The sequence below is a fragment of the Sphaeramia orbicularis genome, chromosome 3 (genome assembly GCF_902148855.1).
Source record: "Sphaeramia orbicularis chromosome 3, fSphaOr1.1, whole genome shotgun sequence".
NCBI lineage: Eukaryota > Metazoa > Chordata > Actinopteri > Kurtiformes > Apogonidae > Sphaeramia > Sphaeramia orbicularis.
In genome coordinates this window covers 47,970,799-47,988,888 of record NC_043959.1, presented here as the reverse complement: position 1 = coordinate 47,988,888, position 18,090 = coordinate 47,970,799, and the positions used below count along the sequence as shown (strand labels likewise).

General features: G+C 39.8%; 1 protein-coding gene across 1 annotated transcript in view; it reads right to left on the bottom strand.

Annotated features, from left to right (window-relative positions):
- Nucleotides 1–18,090, bottom strand: part of zfhx3b (zinc finger homeobox 3b) — a 288,910-nt gene that overhangs the window by 173,656 nt on the left and 97,164 nt on the right. The gene's annotated exons all lie outside the window — the stretch shown is intronic.

Below are 18,090 nucleotides of genomic sequence, written 5' to 3'. Positions count from 1 at the left end.
GTCTTCCGCTGGCCCCATGCCAAGGATCTCGGTCCCCAGTGCCCCAGCCCCTCACTACCCCAGAGCCTCTGGGCAAGTACCACAGTTATTGTTTTCACTGCCAAGCAATTAGCAGCACTTAAGATTTATTTAGTCATGCTCTAATGTGTGGTAATTAGCTTGGGGCCCAAACAAGCCCCTTCATCCCATCACCTTGTCGCTCACATCAGTGCAATGCATCAGTAAGAGACAGTGAGGGAATGTGAGGGTGGAAGCAGGAGGTACAGAGGGTGGGAACACAGGGGGAGGTGGAGCAGAGCTAGAAGGATTACAAGAGCCCTAGCCCAGCTCTGTGGATCAGCACTTTTTAAGAGATCTTTGGGGGCCTGTTGGCTGAACGCATAGCAGGAGGAAAGGGCAAATACAGCCCAGTTACACTTTTATAGAATGCTTTGTGGAAAAACACCCCTGACACACACCTCGGCCTGGCAGCTCGGTTTGTCATATGGCCCAGGGGGCTCCGCTGGCCTATCACATGACCACTGTAATGACCTTAAAGGGCAGCCTCCTCAACAAGCTCTGGCCACTCCCACTAGCTGGACTGCTCTTGGAGGAATGCTGTTTGGGTCACTGCATAATATGTGATGCATTTGGCCCTTAGGCAGGAATAAGAAAAAATACACAATGTAGAAACCAGGCCAGAGAGATTATGCAAAAGCTGCCAAGCAGGCTAAAACAAAAAATAAAAAATGGCCAGACCAATGCCAGTTTCTACTGCTGTTGGTTCACTGTGATTTTCAGAATTTACATAATGTAACACATGATATGCATGTTTTGATTTTAGTAGTCATAAACTTTCAGGGAGCATCACTGCAGAGGTGCGGTCGGTGTGTTTTGGCTTGGCTGATGTATTCTTTATATGTAATGGTTAAAAAAGTTTGCAGTGGTTAAACTGTATGATTGCCATATGCATCTTTTGTGCTGCATACACTCTGAACCAGACTGTATGTTGGATGTTGCAGGTGTTGGCAATAATTTGGTACTCATTCATATGTCAGCAAGAGGTGATTTTGTAACCATTGCAGTCAAAAGATGAATCACAAGGACGCCCTCATGAAATGCTGGAATAAAAAAAAATTGGTTGGTTCATCTGCTCCTTTGACGCGACATCCGTCTCCTCTCACCTCTGCTTATGTACCTACAAAATAAAGCACTACAGCACTTTTTATATAAAAATATATTGTGGCTTGTGAATAGAGAAGGATAAATGCATCGTATGTAATGACTTACAGTATCTACTTGAAGAAGTGCTCAGCACATGACAAGAAATAAAAAGCTTTCTCTACTTAAGATACTGAGATGCAGAGTGTAACAGCAGTAGCTCATTGAATATATGTGAGCAGCTGAAGGTCAAAGACAGGTTCAGCTGCATATGCACATCTTATACATATGCATAAACAAAACCCATCAATCTTTACTGGTTGAAGGGAGTGGGAGAACATTTGAATCTCTAAATATTAAAACAGCATGTGGAAAACTACACAGCACATGCCTCTGATCAAATAAAAGCAGCACATAAAAAAATGCTGATGCAAGACATTAGAGTAGTCACTTTTGTGACTAACTGGTAACTGGTTGATGTTCTCTAATCATTGCAGAATTGGGCATCCTCATGTAACCATCACCTAAAATTGCAATGCAGTCTAGAAGGGTGGTGCTATAAATGAAATATCACTTTCCATTTTATCTCTGGGGGCAGCGTGATGCGCCAAACCAATCAGAATCTCACAAGTCAACCCTTGACCTTTTTCATCTCAATATGACTACCATTATCTTGCAGAAAATTAGAAGCGTCTAGCTATTGTTCAGTAGCGACAGGGGGTGGAGGTTATTTAAAGATAAATGCTCTAGTGTTCATGATCCATGCTGCAATCACACACCACCAACACAGCTCAGAGGAGAAACATGTCTGCTACAGCCGTGTGGCTGCATGAGTGCACATGCGCACATATGAGGCAATGTGTAAATGGATTCATGTTGATTGTTTGGGACTGAGATGGCTCTGCATACGCCTAGTAAACCTGTCTGTTGGTGTCGGACAAGCAGGTTTCACTGCATGATTTTGTATTATTATGTGAGTACTAAAGGGAACAGCTTTAATACACACAATTTGAAAGGAACCCCGCATGATGATAGTGCCTTGATTTCAGCAGTCTCCATAGGCAACTGGATCACTGCTGGCTGTCTTATAAACATGAGTAGCAAGAGGGATAATATCCTCCTGGTAACAAAGCCATTAGGTGACGAATGTGAATGGAGCACATATAGGAGTGAAAAGACATGACAACATGATGCTGTGGATGTGAAAAGTAGCTGAGCATCCTTTAGCCTTTTTTTGCACACCCTTCTACTCAGGTACACATTCAAGTCACACACAGACAGACGGAAAAAATATAAAATTGTTTAAGTTGTTTTGATTACTAACATGAACATGCTACAAATCTCTTGAAGCTTTCATTTTTACATTGGGACTGAAACATGTGGAAAAAACATTTTTATTATTATTTCAACAGATATCACAATTTTGATATGAGTTATGATTTTGTGGGATCTTTTACATTTCACTTTAACAAAAAAATCTAAAAAATTTGTGAGTGTGAGCTTTTCTGCAGCACCAAAAAGGTTAATTTGCAATGATATGTTATGATACATTTACTTAAAGTAAAAATTTAGTTGTCATCACATTTTGAATATGGCACTTGACCATATTGCAATTTTGATTATATTTTGATTAGTTGTTCAGCCCTAATTACTCATAAAAATGGACGAATTACAGTTACATTCACAGAAAATTGTTATACAAAACATATTGTAAAATGTTTCATTTGTGACTCATGCATAAGTAGAAACAGGAAAAATGTACAGAAGACAAAATACATTTAATATTGTTTTGTTTTTTCAAATAAACATATTTGTACTGAATCACTGAATTCACTGTTTTAAAAATACATTTTATAAGATACTTTCACTGATTCATATGTTAAGTATCTATGTCATTTAGTGAGTAAAACCACAAGCAAAGCATTGCGTCATCTGTAATTGTTAGACTAACGTTTTAGAGGTGACTTATTTCACTTTAATAGAGATACTTTTACAAATCATAAATATTTTAGTGGTGTTATCATTCTTCTCCAACAATATGCATTTGTTGAATTAACAATGAAAAATCTTATTACTCAAGGTCTAAACAGTAAACAACGCTACTCTTGGATACGCCCTTGAAAAGTAAATGCTTCTTTAAGATAACACATTTTCTGATAACGTATATAAAAATAGAATAGAATAGAATAGAATAGAAAACAATACAATACCATACAATACAATAGTTGAGTATGATGACAAACATCTGATTCCATAATATACATGTATGACAGGTAACTGCATGATAACAGTTACATGAATCTGTACAGTGAATATGACAACACAACAGAAACATCTTGTCGATACTGCCTGCTCTGGGAACCAGGGAATTTATACTCCTGTTTTATGCAAATGTCCAGAAAAAAAAGAAAAACATGGTGGATAATAACCATGTAAGTCTGTTTTATAATAGGCTCTGAAATCAGGAGAAGTACTATTTACTCTTTAATCTCACAATCAAAGAAATGTTATCAGTGGTCGACTAAGTGTCAAAAAATGAATGTTGCCACTTTTGAGGATTTCAGCTGCCCCTTTCTTTCAGCTCCAATGACAAAATGCATAATAAGCAACATGTGTACAAATGTGCACTTTTGGAGGCATGAATAAAAAGAGCATGAATTTTCAGAGGTTCTGCTGAAGGGCATAAAACAGCAGGCAAGCTTCAGTTCTGTCCAAAATAAGTTAAGAGCAGGAAATGCTTTTATTAATATTTTTGTTCTTTCCTTCACTCTCAACATTAGTTATCATGTATTATAATGCATACATAATGTTACAGAGGGCCACGGGACAGTTGTGCTTCAAATGGTATATTTCCATGATTGGTTCATTCTCTCCATTTCCTGTTCATTGTGTGAGAGCACACTCCGTTGTCTGTGGGTAGACTGAGCTCGGCCCTCAGAGGGGCCATCCCCAGGGAGCACTGCATCTTTTATTAATCAGGGGCGCTGCGCCACAGCCCCGCTTATCTAATTTAGCAGCCCGCCTCAGATACAACTATGTTGGGCTTGGTGTGTAAAGTGGGGACAGGGGTGTGGGGGTGAAGTTGGGTGTAGATAGGATGGGGGTTTGGGTGCTTCCTTCAGTTTTTTTTTTAATATTGTGGGTGATGCAGGGGGCTGCAGAGGGGGAGACAGAAGGGAGGTAGCGACTTATCAGACACCTCGTCACCAAGTTTTAGGACTGAATCACAATACAGCAAATTACCTTCTGCTGACAAGAAAAAATGAGCAAGGCCCCCATATGAAAAAAAATAGGATTGTCAGGAAGAGGTGACACATTGATTGCTTAGTATGCGCATCCAGAAGGCTGGGGTTCAGAGGCGTCCTCCCTATATATATGTAGAAGAGGTGCAGCAGTGCACAGCACAGGCATGAGGGGGAATGAGAAATTGAAATGCCATGTTAGATTGGAGTCCCTTCCTCAAGCCAATCTACCTAGTCTAGCCTATGAGACCGCCATATCATCGTACAACCGCGTGTGTTATGGTGAACACGTATGAACACATGCATGCTGATGCTCAGTAACTTTATAGCGCACTAGAACCGGTCCGGGTATACAGTATATGTACATCATTGTACTCATTTAAAAGAGCAATTTACTCAAAATACATGCAGATTTTAGGTGTTTGATACTTCATTCTGGTTGCCCCCCCCCCCCCCCCCCCCCCCTTCCTCCATTTCTCATCTGTGTCATAGCTCAGATGAATCAGTGTCACCGGTGTTGAGAGCACTTACTGTCAACCCTGGCGCCCCAGGCTACGGCACTGATGGACACAAACTATAAAATATCAGCCCCCTGGGGACACATTGCTCAAGCACTGCCCCACAGCCCCGAGGGGTGTGATCTGGTCAGTGTGTATGTATTTGTCTAAGTGGGTTTAGAAAGCAATAGGCCAACGTGTTTGGCTGTGCATCTGTGGTGATCCAGTACATACGGCCTAGTGTGTGCAATCATGTGGATAGTTTCCACACAATTTGCATAAGAAAGGTAAATAAAACAAGACCTGGGGGACAGTATATCTTAAATGTGTACATAACCTGCTCTACACAACTGTTTTTTTCTAGACATCTTGCAAAGAGAAAAAAAATACAATGACATGGTATTTCCTGAGCTTTCTATTTCACAACAAAAACCCTCCACCAAATTCCATAACTGTGTGTGTGTGTATGTGTGTGTGTGTATGTGTGGCTGTATGTGTAAGCTCAGCCCCCTGACAAAAACTAGGAGCGTACAACTGTAGGGGAAAACCTCAAATGAATGAATCAATAAAATCAATGGCTCTGTCTGAGGACATGTCCCGTATAAGCTGTTAAGTGGTACAACCCCCACCTACTCACCCACCCCCACCCCCCAGACACAAGAAGGGTATAAGGAACCCACAACTGGAAAAGAAAGACCAGGAAAATCTGAAGAAGGAGAAAAGAAACATTTCAGGCCTTCAGTAGGAAACTGCCCATCCTCCATAGGTCACTGGACTATTCCCATGTTACATTTCTGCAAGGTCAAGGTTTGTGTCCCTGCTGGTGTGTATGTTCAACCAAGTGTATAGCGGCAAATATGGGTTTATACATGTCACCCCTTTGTGTAATATAAGGCACAAACTACAGGCAAACTCTCAAATATATACAATGAGCATTAAATAAAATATTCTAAGAAAGAAGTCAACCATTAAGTGGATATACTTGCCTCTTAACATAGCTTCACTATATCTCCAAATATTGACTATTCATTTACACTGTCTGCAGTCTGCCTCTGCATGATTCATCCAATATAAGTATATTAACAAGGCTCGTATGAGACACAAGGACAACAGCATTAAGAGGAAACGAAAGCAAGTATAGAATATTGCAGTGCTGCCCCACGGCAATGGGACACATGACAAGGCTTATGTTTCATCGCACTACATCATTCCCTCCTCTTATAGTGATGGAGTTTTTGAATAGCATGAGAAACACTTGGATGTAAATGGATGAAATCAAAGGCAAATCACATATTGCTGTTTGTCTTTGTTTCCCTCCTGCTCAGCGCCATAATAGAAACCTCACTAGGCCTAACATAAGGTTATTCTTACTACCTGGCAGGTAAATCACATACGACAACAAAGTCGTCTTTCAACAGAAGGTATTCAAAAGTAAGACCAGTCAATTACAGTTTTGGTGGGTTTTGTTATGGACTTTCACACTACTCGTGGTTTGATTTGGATAAAGAAATGCTTCATTATGTACAACAGGTCAGCAGTGAGGTAGTCATTAGACCACCACTGCTGTCTTCACTGAGCCACTATAAGGTAAAGCAAGACAGGAAAGGAAAGTTTGCAGAAAATAAGGAAGATATTCAGTAATGTGAGATATGATACACAAACGGCTGATGTTAGGACAGACAGTCTCACTTAATGTAACACTAAGTGGAGGATGGGGGGGCTGAAGACCACTGTAACAGTCACTTAAGTTAAGCACTAGTCTGCCAGGTCTGCCGCCACACAGTAAAACTCATCTATAATTTGTGATGAGTGTAATGCCATCTCCACTTCATGATTATGTGATATTCTTCACCTCTGCCATAGCCAATGAGGCCAAGAGCTGGCAGTCTTAATGAGGTGCCTCAGAGTTCATCTTAGGGGAAAGAGAGGTGGAAAGGCAGGCAGTGAAGGCCAAGCTGAATAAACTGATGATAATGATTTTTAGGAAATGAATTTAATCTCAAGGATGTTTTGTAAATTATTATCTCAGTTAACTTTATATACTGCTTAAACCGCTGGAAGCCAACGGTTTAAAATGTGTTGACAATTTAAGACTGCACACTAGATTGCGCAGCTCATTCTAATGAGACATGGTTACAATAAAAACAGTGAGAGAGAGAGAAAGAGAGAGAGAGAAAGAGTCATTAAGTCTCTGCCCATTGCTCGAGACATCCCAAAAAACACTTGTTAAGAAAAGCATGGCATCCTGGTTTTGCTGAGGATTATGTCCACCGGGGAGTTCTCATGAGAGAGCCCCTTAGACTCATTTCCAGTGAAGTGCATTGCTGTGCTCTTAAGGCTGTTGTAGATGTTATGAATAAGTAAATAACAACATTTTTCCAGTCATTTAATCTCTGAGCACTGCAATTAGTAAGTCGGTAGTTTGTGCAGCCTTTTTTCTGCCCTTATTATTGTTATTGAAATGTCACACTCTTATTTAGCTCAAGGATGAATAATAAATAAGCTATAATTACTGTCTTGAATGAGCTGACGGCTTGGCTGGGTCAATGGTAAAGGGAGACCCCTACCCCCCCCCATCTTCTCTTGCTCTTTTTCTTTATTTCCCTTCTTCTCCCTCTCTCTCTTTAATTGGATCTTGTAATTAGTTTCTCTGATGGATCTGGGAGGTCTGAGGCATCCTCTACAGCGTTCATTAGTGTTCTTGAAGGAGGGTGCTTTTTAACAGCGCTGCCTGCTCTGTCCCTCAGATGTCATAACACCAGATATAATTCTGCCCAAACACAGTAAGAGCACCGTCTCTAGCCTAGTCCAGGTTCACGTGCACCACTGAAAGAAAGTAGGATAAAGCTTTGGGCCTCCAGGAAAAACTTCAGGTTGTTCCTGTATTATACATATGGAAATGACTGGTATTACTATTCTTTTTAAGGGAATTTTCCATGGGTGCACTGAAGTTACGAATATCAGGTCAACTGTACATAAAAAGCCAATCTGATAACAGTGAGCCCAGTGGAAGATTAAGAGATTCTTATTTCTTTAAAAGAAAGCAAAAACCATCAGACATATCTAGATGCAACATGACTGAAGGAAACAGTGTGATCTAAAATCTGAAGTAAAATGTCCTTTGGCTTAGTATTAGAGAACTGACTAGCCTGCACAAATTCTTTTTTTTAAAGATGCGTACACACACACACACACACACACACACACACACACACACACACAAACACACAAACACACACACATTCATACCTATAATATACAACCCCCCTCTAGCACCCCAACACCATTTCCCCCTTTTCCTCCCCACCCTCCGCTGGCCAGGCTACACTAGACATCTCTCCCTAATCAGCAGCCTCGTCTCGCTCAGACCGGTTGCCATAGTAATATGCCGGCTGGTCGACATGGCAACCACTCTGAGGTCCACTATTAAATGAAGAAGAGTGGAGGGAGGGATGGGGAGAATGGAGTTGGGATGAGAGAGAGAGAGGGAGGGAGGAAGAACAGGAAAGACAGCAAGAGACAGAGAGAGATTGTCCAAGATGGGGGAAGGGGTATCGGTGGGGTGGGGTGGGGTGGGGGGTGCGTAGAAAAATGAAAAATGGGGAAAAAAAAGAATAGGAAAAATGAGCACAAGGAGATGGGGGAAAAAAAGGAGGGGCAACCAGAGGAGATGGAAAGCATCAGCGATGCTGTTTGAGCTACCTATTGCACCGTATAGTATTAAAAGCTTGTGATACGTGTCGCAACAATGCCATTAACCTAATGCATGACGTCATTCACTTAATGTCTTACACTTATAAATTTATACACATGAAAAATGCATGTGCAGCCTGTCCAATCTAGATAAAGGATCGTAAACTAATATCACGTTTTAAGAGCTACTTACATTATTATTGTCAAGCTATATCAGACATGCCTAAAATGATATATAGAAATTAATATTTATAAAGTAAATGAGTTTTATAGACCGTGAATTTGGAGAAGACATGAGAGAACTTTACAAAGGGGTCAAATTACTGCTATTTAGCTTGTATTTGTTGGTTTTAATTATTCTGCCTCATCAACAAAGCCCAGACCTGTAAAATAGTGTTACTTTTTGGCTTCCTATGATTCAGAAATGTTTTATACCTCCTTCACATTCTGCTGGATGTGTCTGACTGAATTGAATATGTAAAACTGCAAAGGCCTGGCAGTTTCTGGAGCCATGCTGTCATTGTGCCATCACTGCTGCACTCTTTCCAAACTGAAGTGAGAATTCACCAGAGCACGCATATCTCTGTGTCTCTACTGCGAACTACATCGATCACTCTTTCCTCACCCCTTCCTATCTCACTAACTCTTTCTGTCTTTCTCTTCTCATTTTTTATTTGCACCTCACCTATATCTTCTGCCACTGCACATTTTTCCCCCCTTTATCGTGGTCCCTCCTCTTTCTCTTTGACTGGATGTCTCTGTCTTGCTTTCTCTGAATGTCTGATTCTTTAATGAATGAAATGCCATTCCATCAAGATGCCACCACAGCAGTGACACAAAATAGCATTTGTTGCCTTCTGTGAGAAATTCCTTTATGAATTGGAGCCCTCTCTTTTTCCCCGGAGCGTCTTATGAGAGATAGCTAATTGCATGTCCACATTGTGCCATCAGTCCCGGTTTCCCTAGCGCACCATTCAGAGGCAATTAAAGTGAGCTTAAACAGAGTAAGAAAGTGCGTCATCCTCTTAATGCAATTAAGGAAGTGTGCACACAAACATACAGTAATACTCTGAAACACAAAAACAGAAACACATAGAAAGGACAGAAAAAAGGCAAGCAGGAAAGGTTAATTTATCAAGCCACACAAGCTCTTGACTTATGTGACGATTTACTTAAGAGTTAAGCTGCAAAAACATAGAAGCCTAAATGGTCCATTATTGAAGCAAATTGGTTATATATTTTTGTTTTTAATGCTGCCGGATAGTGATCAAATTATCCTGAATATCATCTTTTTTTCATTTTTATGGCTGAAATAAAATTAGATTCATAATTATTTACAGTGCTGTTTCTTGTTATTTGGAATTCACTCTCAAATGATCAGCCTGAAAAATCTAATAGGCAAATCACTGCCCATGTCCCTTTACTTACAGTGTGTTAAATGAAATGCACACACAAGAGAATATAATTGGTATGTACTGCACTGTGTAGCAGAATCCCAATTACAAAATAAACATGTGTGAAGCCCTGTATTATTATTTTTTTAGTTGCGAGTGAGGAGAAGAAGCAAAATGCACAGGTCTACACACACACACACACACACACACATCTGAATCATACAAACAGACACAGGTTGTGAGTCACACTTTAAAATGACGGACCTTTGCTCAGACACAGACACATATTTTAACTCTCCAACACTTAAACCCAAGCCTCTGATGTACAGTAAACACTATGGTCACCCAAAACCAACCAAGGCTTCATTACAACACTGTACATCGAAAGCAATTTGAGTGAATAGCCGGTAGTTGAGGGGTAATTTTGTATGTGTTGGTGCTGTGTTATTTAAAGATAAGGAAAGGTAAGGTTCTTACTGTACCGGTAGAGAATTTAATTTAAGGTTTGGCGGGAAAGTCATTTTACAGTGCCTATTTAGGCTGTTAGGAAACCTCTCCAGTTGGTTGTCTCACTTTAGCATCTCCAGCAGTAGTCTGATCTTCTCCACAGCTTCATTAATATTGTTTGGGGTACCTATCCACAGCCAACCCTGGCTAAAACAGACCTGAAGCTGCCCATGTTGTACAAGATTTATCAATTTATTACTACAGGTAGTCCATTTTTTAATATGAATATACTGAAAACTAGGGGTGTGTACTGGCAAGAATCTGGCGATACGATACAAATCACAACACTAGGATCATGATACGATACATCATGATACTGTTAAAAAGGCAATTTTTTGTTTGTTTCTTTTTTTAAAAGGATTATTTCCTTGAAGAATTGAATTACACCTGAAATATGCACAAATATTAACACGTTTATTTGATCACAACAGGATCTGACGCTACATCACAAAATTTTCCTCTGTTAAAACTTAAATTATGTTTTACAGACATTACAGTTTAAGATCCTGCTCAAATGTTACTATTCTATTAGTTCATAACTAACATCATAACATTATTTTTGTGCAATCCCAACAAAGGAACTAACATTTGCCTCTGTCAGACAGTAAAAAGGTGCTTTTAGGATGCTTCAAATAACCATTATTTAATAACAGTGTTCAATAGTAATAAATTAAATATGAACAATAAAGAAAACCAAAAAACAAAAATAAACCTCTGCCATATTCCCATTTAAATAAATACCTAAAAATATCGATACAGTACTTTTTAATATCGATACAGTATTGTGAAATGAAATATCGTGATATATTGCAGAACCGATATTTTCTTACACCCCTACTGAAAACCCTATGTTTTTTTTTTGCCTCTTTCACAAACATGCATGCGTTTGTGAATGCGTGAATACAACTGTGCCTGGTATAAACTTAAGTATGGAGGCTCCATAATTGTTATTGATCAACTCATTATGGTGTATTACTGTCCAATTGAAGTTTCAAGTCAAGTTCATTGCCTTAGAAGTGGCAAGACCCAAACTGAGATGTTTTTGTGTCTCATCTGCTTCACAATTACACATTTAATACACAGTCCAAAAATGATCATGTAAGCAAAGCAAAGAGTAACAAAGAAATATACAATACGCTAAAAACCTTCAGCCAATTACTTTTTTCTTTTTTTTTTCGTTATTCTCTGGTGTATATTTCTGAGATCTATGCTGTCACTTAAATCTTAATATTGTTTTTACATGTTCAATATACAGAGCTCACGCATCTATGTAATAATAACCACAGATGGTAAATGATCATGTGGCTTTATGATATCTTATTACACTATCATTTTGATACAGTGAAGCCAATTAGGATATTGTTTTTCTTCTTAAGATATAATAAAGTATATGTTGGTGCAGGAGAGTTTTACTTATTATATTCATCATAAAAAAAAGAAAGGTTTCAGGATTGGAAACGAAAATAAGCTCATTAATGAAAAGTTGAACCGACTACAAAGAATGCAGGTAATTAAATAGAGCTTATTTCATGTACAGTTTGTTCTATAAAACCAGCATGATAAAACACCTTTAAAGATTTCTCTTATCGACAAGTCAGCATCACCATTCTACACTACAAAAAATACCTACCTAAATCTTTGCATTATGAAAAACAACAATGTCCGTTCTGCTGGATGACATTTATTTTGTTGATACTGTCAGAAGGGAAGGCTGGGCTGTGGCCTCTATGCCCTGGGGGGGGCAGTGGCTGCCCATATGTCTATGCAGTGCAACTTGATGACCAAAACTGTGACCCTAACAGTGCTTATAGTTCTGTTCAATTAGTACCTCACTGTACCTCCCCAAGCACACCCTTCTCTACATGCAATTAAAAACAGGCCAATTTATTTAACCCCAGACTTTATTCATGAACCCCCAATTTTGTACTCCTGCGCCTTTAAAAGACCTTTCACAGTCATGGACCTTTTCTCTGACTGTAGAAGACTATGTTTCATTTGAATAATTTGTGCAAATATTTAAGAGAAATCAATCACACATTTTAAGCTAATAGTTAATTAGCGCAGGGTTGAAAATTGATTGAATTTCACCAGATGGATGCTGGATTTCTGGTGACTTTCACCTTTCTTTGTCTGTGATATACAATGAAAAATAAAAATAAAATAAAATAATTGGCTAATTTAAACATTTAATTTGGATAAAGCGGACTGTAATTATCCCAGCACAGATGAAGAACCGTACAGGTACAGCTCTTTTCACTCTGCACTTTGCTTAAGGCCACACTCTGGACCTTTTGTAGTTTTGGACAAGCTGGGCTCGATGCCCCAGGGCATCCTGAGCAGAGCTGAATTAGAATTTACCTCATTCATAGGCCAATCCTACTGCTAACCCAGACCTGGCAAGAAATTGCTGGGTGTGTCAAATCATTTTAATTTAGCTACAACATAGCAGATTCACTAACTAAACCGCAGCTGTTAAAATTATGCTACAAAGATATAAATATGAAATGCACGGGTTTGGGCTTCTGTTGTTTTTTGACAGTATGTGCTATATAATGTGCTACATTGCTGTATATTATTTTCTGGTTTTGAGGTTTCCAGAAATTCATCTATAATGTAAAAAATGACCTTACAACTGATCACAACTGTGTTTTACATATGAATGAATTGTACAATGTAGTTTTTTGGGTAAAATACACAGAAAAAAATGGCTATGCGATGCTTTTAAAAAAAAAAAAAAATTTTTATACAAACCTAATTTTCTATGTCCACGTTATGTTTTTTTTTTACATGATTATAAAGATGACATCAGCCACAGGATGCTACCAACACTTCATTCCAGTGACATTGTAGAAACATTCCTAACACTAACATGGACTCTACCACAGCAGACATACATGCATACTATTCATAGCTGCCTCACAATGGACTACTTGACTGCAGCAGGGGGCTTTGCTACTTCTGTTATTCAGCCTGCACAGTCACCATCACTACCTATTCTGACACCAAATGTAAAGTCCAACTGCCCTCCAAATCCCTCCCAATTATAAAAGGTCCTTGAATTGCTGTTTTGCCCCCTCTCCAGCTCCTGTCTGATTACTGAGTGTGGGGCGAGCTACGTAGGCAATCAGCCGCAAAGCGCAAAGGACCAAGAGGACTGGGTTGAAAAAAAAAAAAAATCAAATCCAAAATACTGCAAAAAATAAACTAAAGGGGGACTTCTGGACTGCAATTACAGGCCATCCAGCCAGGCCCCTGCTCCAGCACTCTAGAGCTGCCGTGATTTCCGACAGAAAAGGTTATTAGTTTTTATTGGAGGAAATAGAAGCTGGGTGGCTTTAAATGGCACAGTAATGGGGGGGTGGGGGGTGGGGGGCTGGAGAGAGGCCTCCTGACCCAGGTCTCCCTAGGGTCCCATTGCGCTGCCAGAGGGACATACAGAAGCCATCACATACCCTCTCCCCTTCCCCCAGTCCTTGTGCCCTATACAGCTCCTGCTTGAACCTAAAGGCACTACCCCGGTTTTCGGCCTTGAACTCAACTTGGACACCAACTTCCTCTCCGTCATCTCACTGAGCAGTAGCATAGTCACTGATGGGGTTCCTGTACCCTTGTGCCTCCATCCTATCTTCACAGCTTGTGATTCTAAAAAGCACTGTCAGCCTCTGTGAATTCATTCTAAATCTATTCTTGGTTTGTGGCTTAGTCTCTGTCTTTAAAAAAAAAAATCTTGATATTTTAAGGATATGAATGATCGTCTGCAGTTTTCAAACACTGAATGATCAATAGAAAACCATAATTAACTGTTCTGAAATGAGATGTTTTTTTCCCCAAAACAAGAAAGAGTAAAGTGCATCTAAATCTAAAAGAAATGAGAGAGACTCACTGGTTGAAGGGTTATATTAAAAGAAAATCCATGTAAATGGATATTCTGCCACATAAATTTTTATCATTTCATTTTCAAGTTGTGTGTGTGTGTGTGTGTGTGTGTGTGTGCGTGTGTGTGTGAGAATACAAACGTGCCTGTGCCTATGCTACAACATAGCAGCGGCACATGTGAAAACATTATCAGTGAGCGTGGCAGCTGCGTGTTTGCTTGGCTCGGCGTAATGACTGCCAGCAGATTTCCTGTCACGAGCACGTGAGTCTGCGGCTCCAGAAGGAGAAGAAAAGTATGCAACCATATTTGCCTTTGTGCTGGGCTGCCAGTGTGTGTACTCTGCTGTGTGTGACGTTATTTCAGAATGTGTAAGCTATGATCTGCCTGCACCAGATGAAGTGCTCTCCACAGGCGTCAGTGTCAGTGTCCAGTGATAGGCAGTAATCAGACATGTTGGCTTTTATCAGCCAGAGGAAATACAGAAATGCTTTTAATGATTTTAGGATTGTTCTGTGCATATGATGCAACCTCCCAGTCACTTAGGTATATAAAACGCAATTACTTTGATTATGAGTGTGCGTCAAAATATGTCACTGTATGTCAAAGTAGATAATATGCTAATGCTATCATTTATGAGCGTGTGTGTCCATGTGTGTTTGTCTTCATTGTGCTTGCTGCCCATACTCTCCTCTACTCATCTGTATTCAGGGCAGGTAGACTCCAGCACAGACCCACAGCTCAGTAACTAATGGAGGGGCTGATGGGAGCCTGATGACGACCACAGGGCCATTTGTACACACGCACACCCATGCACACACACACAATGTACATACACAAACAAACAAAACAAAAAAAACTATGGTCATTTCTAACCATATCTGCACCCATCATGCAGCGAGGAGCCAGGTAAGTTAATTACATTGACCATTTAATACTGGTGATTTTTTTTCTTAAGTGCGCAAGGGATGCAATTTGATAAAATTTATCATGTTCCTGAGTAAGTGAGTAACAATTACAGTGTGAGGCATCATCCTCTTCTGCCTCTGTTGGTTTTGCTGCTGCTGTTGTTGCTGCTATTGCTTAGATTTCTTCCTTTAATTGCTTCCACTGCAAACTTTTTCAGCGAACCACTGCCCCTCTAAGTTGATTGCCAGGAAGTGCAGGGAATTAGAAAATTAATGTCACACCAGGGTCAGTGCATTAGAGTGGCACACACATCAGCTGGGACAATATGCTTGTTCTGTTTATAGAATTGGAGCTCCTGAAACTACATTCTCACATGAATGTGTAAATACATTTTCAAATATATTTTCACCATTTTGTGAATTAAGCTCACTTGTATTTCACTGTGTGAAATTTACATGTAAATGTTGTTTGTTGTTGTGAAGAAATTGGCTCTCTTTATGTGTCCTCTTTCCTTTCCTTTCCTTTCCTTTTCTTTCCTTTCCTTTCCTTTCCCCTCTGAGCTTGGGCAAAAGAGCTGACAGCCTCTGACCTAGGAGCCTCTGGGGCTCCCTGGGAGAAAGGTAATGGGCCCAACCCCGGAACACACTCTCACTCTCGGCACACATGGGGCTGCCGGCAGCTTTGATCCGGTAGCTCCTGCTTGGGTCTCCTGACGCCTGGTGAGGAAATTCATAGGAACAACTGGAAGAGGCCTGTGTTTATTCAGCCCCTTTAATGAGGAGGGAGACGGATTATCGGGGGCCTAGATCTCCCTAAAAAATACAAGGAAAGAAAACTGCTGCTCCTTCCAGATGTTGCTCTATCACCGGTCACTCCAAAGAATCCAAAAGAGAGAGAGAGAGAGAGAGAGAGAGAGAGAGAGAGAGAGAGAGAGAGAGAAAGGGAAGGTTTCAGCATGCAAGAGGGAGAACTAGTGGACAGCGAGAGAATTTCCTAGTGTTTTCTCTGTTCTTCTGTTTGGCCAGATGTGGGAGCTGGCCAGTCCTCTCTGGGCTCACCCCGAGGAGAGCAGCCGCCCAGGCGTACTGGGGAAAACGAGGGGCTTGGAGAGACAGCTTGCAGACGTGTGTTTTTTTTGGGTGGGGGGTTAGATGGTGTAGGTTACCAAAGCTTTCAGACATAAGCTTTGCTTTAAGCAATTTGTGCAGTCTTAAAGAGAAAAAGAAGCTATTTCCTGAGGCTGTCAAAAAACCTCTAATGTGTTATTTTTTCTATGTTTTACACATAGCTTTATTGTAATCCTAATTAAGGTAGAGAAGCAAGTGACGTGGGAACAGACGTATGAAGTCTGTCCATCCTAGAACTGAAAAATGAATCACACACACCGTAGCCTTGAATATAACTACAGGTGGTGGAAAGACAATAGGAGGCGCAGTAATGGGGACGCCACTCTACCTGCAGACACAAAGCAGACAGTCTGTGTGTCAGGCTCTTGACCCTTTCACCAGAAGACTGACCAGATCAATACATCTGTCTATTGTCAAACCATTTAGGAGAGGATTACGGGTCACCCACTGGTCACAAATCCTCACACACAGAGGGCAAAGGTCAGTCTACGCTGCGCATTTACATGCGACTACCACACATCAGATCTTGTTAAGGGTATCACCTGCAGTACCAACAGTGAGTGGTGTAGTCTGGTGTGGCCCCCATCCCCTCTATTTATGTCCTAATCGGAAATCAGCCTCTGCTCTTGTCCACACCTGCTTTACCCTTGTCCTCTGAACTTGCTAACCTTCTCCATTTGACATCAGGACACTCACACATCAATGTTACCAAATACTGCGTGTATTTGTGAGGCTTTTGATCGAATAAAGTAACTACAAAACAATAATCAAACATGAAAACGCTGGTGACTAAATTACTCTGCAATTGAGATTCATGTGCAGATACAATCCATATAAACCCTTATTCTCCTCTGTGTACGTGTGCATGTTTGAAATGTGTGCACATCCAGGTTGTTATATACTTGCAATGAGATACAATACACAGAGCTATAAAATCACACTCAAGTAGATTGTGTAGAATAACTACACAAATTTTACAGGGGTTGAATGGAAGGAAGGATCTCTTGACTGAAGACTGAATTCATTAAACCATCATCATCATAAACCACCATGAAAGTATCTAAAAAGTGTTTATATAACCATCAGCTTGCAATGAAATTAGTGCAGCTCTGATATAATCAATTAAACACTAAATGGGCATATGATATGTTAACAGCCATGTCGTTAGTGAGATAATAATTCAGGGTTTTTTTTTTTTTCTGCAAATTGAATATTATAAAATATTATTCAACCTCTGTTTGAAAAACATACAATTATTACTGTGTAACAATAAAATACATTTCTATTACTCTGATGTAAATTGGACACTGCTTTATAAGTATTAAATTCACAAAGAAATGACAACACACTAATTACAGGTTTATTCTTTCACATCTGAAGGCCTCTTTTCAAGTATTTATAAAATGCCCGATATTATCTTTCATTAAATATACTTATGATAAATAAAGATACATCTTAAAACATTACTTCTGTGTTATGCCTTGCCATTTTGATATATTGTTTTCTTTTTCTTGAATTGTAAAGTGACTAAATGTAGACCTTTTTCTAAATCTCCAGTTGCTTGTGTATTTAGTTGTTCTAGGAAAAAATTAGAACTACAGTTTCCACATTTTTATAACATAACCCATTTATTTAATTTCTTTGCAGTCTAAGAAAAGTCTACAATTTTACTGATTTTGTTTAAAGTAAAAACCCTCTTTCTATTTC